At 28.9% G+C, this 6146-nt stretch overlaps 1 long non-coding RNA gene across 1 annotated transcript; it reads left to right on the top strand.

Moving 5' to 3' along the window:
- The first annotated feature begins 921 nt into the window (after positions 1-921).
- LOC146995456 (uncharacterized) lies at positions 922-5514 on the top strand. Its single transcript, XR_015043067.1, has 2 exons — positions 922-1058; positions 5351-5514. It is a non-coding gene; the product is annotated as an uncharacterized LOC146995456 (long non-coding RNA).
- Positions 5515-6146: the final 632 nt, after the last annotated feature.

Below are 6146 nucleotides of genomic sequence, written 5' to 3' on the forward strand. Positions count from 1 at the left end.
GTCTCTCGCGCTGGAGATAAAATATATTTTCCGTGCAGTGCTGCCACTGCTCGCTTTGAAATCGTTGAGTTGTTAATCAAAAGTTCATTAAAGTTTTACAAAATATGAAATAGATAATAAAACAAATTCGACATTCACAATTCGGGCTTCCGGGTACCTATGTTCGGGTGGAGGATTGCGTTATTCAAAACTGGATGGCTCTAGGTACTGCTGTTTTTTCACAATGCGAAAAACATTCGTACACTTATGCCGATTCTTCATTATTTAATTTTTTTAAATATAATACAGGACGATAATATTTAGTGACAACAATTTGAAAACTGGTACGTCGTTTATAGTGATTCAACGCAAAACGCCGTTTTGAGACATCCCACATCCCATTCGGGACTGATGTTCCTCTTAGGCTTTAAAAAAAAAAAAAAAAAAAAAAAAAAAAAAAACACCCTAGGTTAAATTTTGGATTGTTAATTTTGTAATTTTGCATTATTTCAATCTTACCTCTGTAATTTAATTGTAATGAATAAGAACTTTTGAACTTATTCTCTTTTTCCCAGTCCCCTTCTGTCACTCTGATTTAAAATGTAGTGCACGAATTCGCTCATATATTTGGCTCAGCAGCGGCCGAGCATTCAAGTCTCTGAATACGCGCTTGTATTTTTTTACAACACAAAATACATAGAAACCTTAAAAAAAAAATGTATAAAAAGATGAAGTATAAATTAATATCTTTTTTTTAAATTACTGTATTTGAAAATACACTGAATTAGTGAGTTATTTCATTAAGCACACTGTAAAAAAAAAAGTTCGCTCTTTACAGGCAAAAGTTTTGTAAAGTTACAGAAATCAAAAAGTTACAGAAGAATTTCCTGTAATGGTAAAAGGTTGAAAGCAAACTGTAGGGGTAACAGCTGATTTGCTTGTAACATTACAGATAATGTTTCAGTAGCCGCGCAGAAGAATCACGTGACTGACTGGAAATTAGCCAATCAGGAAAAAAGTGTTTGAAAGCTAGTTGCAGAAAAAAACATGGCTCAATGCATGTTGGTTGCATGGCGCAGGTAAGTAAGAAAATGTTTACAATTACTGCTTGAAATATTTTTTGTTCATTTTATGCAAATTATTCTCATGCACTTTGCACTGTTATATGTAGTGAGTAAGTATTTAAACGTTTAAGCTTTGCGATTAATTAATATCAGTGTTCGTAATGTCTAATGAGTTGAAAGAATGCAAAATATTTATTCCAAATGCAGATCTAATAGTAGTATTTTGTCATTGTGCATCCGATAAATTACGCCTTAAATTGCCCGTATTATTATTTAAAACTAATTATTCCAAAATTTAATCACTGTTTGTGGTATATAATTGAAATGGTAATGTGGCTGTTGAAAACAAAACTAATCATTTTAGCGTTCTTTTCCAATCGTCTGACCAAAGAACGTTTGACATCTTTTTCCCGGCAGGCCTTGCGAGAAACGTTTACATAAACATTTAGAATTCTGAATGTAATGTATATATTTTTTTGCTTACTAGGTTTAGTTTATTCTTTTTCTAGGATTATCTAATTAGTTATACCTGGTTTATAATTCAGTCTAATATGTTTATGTACGAGTGTGTTATGAAGTAAAATTACAAAAACTTGAACAACGCGGTCGAGAATCTCGTTTATTCCTTTAGTGTAATAATATTCTTTTCAGTGGTATTAATTTCTTACGAAAATATAATTCCAAAATGAAGTAATTATATTGATTAAAAATATGCCGTATCATACTTTTCGTAATGTTTTGTTTTAATAACTAGATGCAACTTAATTATTCCATATATTTTAATATACTAATATCAACAGGGGAAAAATGGAAATGACCTAAAATATTTTTCTAACAATTCGTTAAACTAATTATAAAACAAAACTAAAATTTTGTGCATTATTTCCAAAAATATCATTTCATTAATATTTTATAAATGACAACATATATTATATTGTATATATAACTACCATTGCATACTTATAAGTTTTTAAACATTTAATGTAGAATTTATGTTGATTTTATTTTGCCCAGTTTTAATACAGTTTTGAAGTATGATAGTCTTGTTACTAGGAAAGCATGAATCTGCTAATACAAGTTTAATACATTTCTTGACAAATGTTTCTCTTATTCATGTAATATAATATATAAATCATAAAATAAGTTTTCTTAAAAATAAATTATTATTGTTTATTGGAATTTAAAACAATTCTGTATCTGTATGTTGTATTAAAAATAAAATAATAATGAATTTTTAATGAAGCATTGATTTTAGCATTAACAATGTAAATATATATATATCTACACACATGAATAAATGGAAATGCAAGCTACTTTTCCTTACAAAACCGCCCATGAATATATACTTCCCTTTAGGCTGATAGCCTTTGCATGCTTTGCCATATTCTATCAATCCAAATGATGCAAATATGCAGAAAACTTGACTTTCTTTGAAAGTTAATACCGGAAATAAAATTCAGTGCATTTGTAAACTACGTTAGTTCTCTTATAGCTTGGCATTTAATTACCCAATGATTTACTAGTCCAAACTAAGGCAGAATTCAGATATCATTCAAATAAAAGAAAATTAATAAGGTCTGATTTTTAGACGTATATATGAAGATTTATTTTTTTTAATATTAAGTCAACCAAATTAATTTCAAATTTAAGTAAGTATTCATGCCTTTCAGTAGCATTATTTTTGATATCTTAAAGCAATGTTATGAAAGACTAGTGAAGTGGATTTGCAAGTTCTAATTACGCAAGGTCCCATGCTTTAAGGGGTCATTTTTAAAAATACTTAATTAAAAAAAATATTTAACGTAAAACTTCCAAACTTCACACATGTGGAATATTAATTCTATATATTTTATCTCATTCTTATTTTATTAATTAATTTCATAGCATTTTGTGTGACACTAGTAGTAATTATTAATTAAATTTTATGCTGTTTCTGATCTATGTTTTGATTTTGTTATTAATTACGTTAGTTTACATAAGATTTAAAATTATGTAAGGTACAAAAACCTTCTGCATCTATTAATATATGCTGAAGTGAATGAAATTAAGCCAGTGAAATTTTTTAAAATCAAAAACAAATTTCTGTGGAAAATTAAAGTTATAAATTCTAAATGCAAACAAAGGAGTGAATTTGAAAGTTATCAAATAAGCCAAAGAAAGTGTTGGTCATTTTTTCAGTTTTGCAGAAGAATTTTTATACTTTGCAGAATGGGAATATGATGTTTGGTTTTGTTAGTATTAATTATTACAACTGAATTATTGCAACTTACATTGCAACACGTAATTTAGCTTAAAATTTATTTGAACTTAATTTTCTAATTTATTTTGATCATGTATATTTCATGTGTCATAAGTCTTTGAAATGAACTTAATTCTATTTATTTACACAATTTTTTTAAAGAAGAAAAAGTCACATTTGGTTTGCTTAGTTGCACACGAAGATACATACCTATATATATATAGAGAGAGAGGGAGAAAGAGGAGTTATGTTTACTTGCAGACTTTTTTATTCCTTTTTACTAATATTATAGTATGAAAATCAAGGGGGAAATTAAGCAATCAATTTAATTTTGAAGGATGTGATTACAATAAGATCATAAACAATCAAAAATATTCATGAATGAACTACTGGTAACTATCATAGTATTATTATTTAAAAGAAACCTACATTCCAATAAGAACACTTAGTAACATAACCATTTAAGTTATCTGATAAAAGTAATTTTCATTCCTACTTCCCTATACCTTGAATTTCACTCTTAGTATTGCCCACTGCTACTCCCTAGACCTCAAAGCATTTAATGCATCTGGAGCTGCAATTTGTGTCTTCTTCTACAGCATGCAAGTTATCACCGTTTAGTTTGTACTGCCACAAGCAATGATCTTCAGGATTACCGTATTGCGTTGCATATTCCACCCCACCCAGCTTTAGAACCAGATTCTGAAAATTAAAAAAATATTTACATAATTTTCCCCCTTTTAATGCATTCAGAAAATGAATATCCCAAGATTTTAAAATGGATTTATCAACATAATGATTGTTTTCGTCATACTAACAAAGGCAAACTTTTGCACACTTAAGGCCCCGTTGAATCTTTCTCTTCTAACTGTTGAATATTATGTCAGCCTAATACAAACAATGATCTATGATAGTGAAAGCAAATACCAACTGCCATTCACTGTGCAATTTTCCCATATCAGCTGAATGTTCACCCTAGCAAGCATCGGACCACAACCTTCTCTAATTATTTATGTATGATTTGAGGCCTAAGGATTTGCAAGAACAACAATGAGAATGACAGAAGTTCAAATTATAAAGAAGAAATGAGATAACTTATTAGATATTGCAATTATGTGTATTCTTATTGAAATAGAGGTTTCTTTTAAATAAATAATATTGTGATAGTAGTAGTTTATCCCTGATTACTTTTCCTTTGTTATATTCCTACTGTGACTGTGTCCTTTGGAAATTAAATTATTCGTTTAATTTTTCCCTCTTAATTTTCGGAAGATAAAATTAGTAAAAATAAGTGGGAATATGGCATCAAGAGCATTAGATAACCCCAATTTTCTTGAAGCTGTTCACTATTATTGTTTCATCAATGATAGGCCACGCACCCAAAATCCACTAGCAAATCAGTTAGTAAGATGAAAATGACCACTATGCGGACAAAACATTTAGGGTAACTTGTTTTGTGAGCGCCTTAAGGAAGACAAACATTACCTAAATCTTTAAAACATATTCAGAATCCTGTGCTAAAAGAAAGCTAGGGGGAAAATGTCCGAGTCCCAGTGATTCCTTTGGACGAATATGTAATATTGTTTTAGAAATTTAAGGTAATAAATATAATATTTTTCGAATGCTAAAACAGTTCTAGAAATTTATTCAAGTTCTGAATTCTGAATATAAGTATACTGTATATTATATTTAATAACTATGGTGGCTTCATTTATGAAAATATTTGAATATTGGCTGTTTTTGTACGATGAACCTTCTCTAAGCTAGCTATACGTGATTCCTGAAAATTTTGATCTTTTAAATGAATGATAGTGGGCATCCTTATTTTATGAGGAATGCTGGTTAAATTTAAAAAGTGATTGACTGAGGTAGCTTGTCGTAATGAGACGGTTCACTGTAATCCAATTTTTTAAAGAATTTAAGCTGTTCTTAATTAATTAAGATATTATAAAGAAATATGATTAAAAGTGTTATATAAGCACATGTTTAAAACATCTATTAAAATAATTTTTATAAGCTTTTTAAGAGCATGATTATGATTTTAAAAGAAATGTTTTTCTTTATTTAGGAGACATGGTTTACAAAGAGGAGAAAAACCATTCATTTTTACCAAGCAGTCGAAACGAATTTTTATGAAATGTTTATTAAATTATGTTATTTTTTAATTAATTCTTTTTTTCAGGTTTTATGTAAAGTTTATGAATTAAGTAATAAATTATTTTTACTTCTGTATTTTAATTAGCATATCATTTGCTTCATAGTGTTTCACAATAAAATTATAAATTCAATAAACTTCTTAATTAACATGCTGTAATATAGAGAGAGCATAAAGTTTGTTTTCTGTTGTCACATGTTTATTTCACAATTTTGTATGCGAATCTCGAAATTTATAACTAGGAATACTTTTTAGTATCACTTTCGAAATGGTAAATATTAAGCTTATTTATTACATATTATGTTTGTAAAAAATTATAGGTAAAATTAAAATGCATTAAATTTTAAGCTAAACTGAAGTATTAATTTTAGAAATAAATTTCTTAAGAGCGTTTAATATCCCTTTCTCATGTCGATTTTTAATAACAGATGGCGCTACGAACGTTGAGCGATAAAGACTCAAATCTGTAAGACTACCTACAGCCTGGTTACTATGGCAACGACGCTTCCTTCCTCTGTACTTGTTTGGCGGGAAAGTGAGTAAGCCATAAAACACATCCCCTCAGTTGAACAAAAGACCTGCTGTCATTTCTTCCGTCTGTGACTCAGACTGCAGGGTATGTTTTGAACAGGAATAGAACTTTTTCACCTTTGTGTTGAATGAAAGATATCTGTGAGATACGTGCAGCAGTCGCTATTTCTTTTCGCAA

The sequence above is a fragment of the Stegodyphus dumicola genome, chromosome 9, assembly GCF_044657685.1.
Source record: "Stegodyphus dumicola isolate Sdum_Otavi_A_Nest chromosome 9, ASM4465768v1".
Taxonomy (NCBI): Eukaryota; Metazoa; Arthropoda; class Arachnida; order Araneae; family Eresidae; genus Stegodyphus; species Stegodyphus dumicola.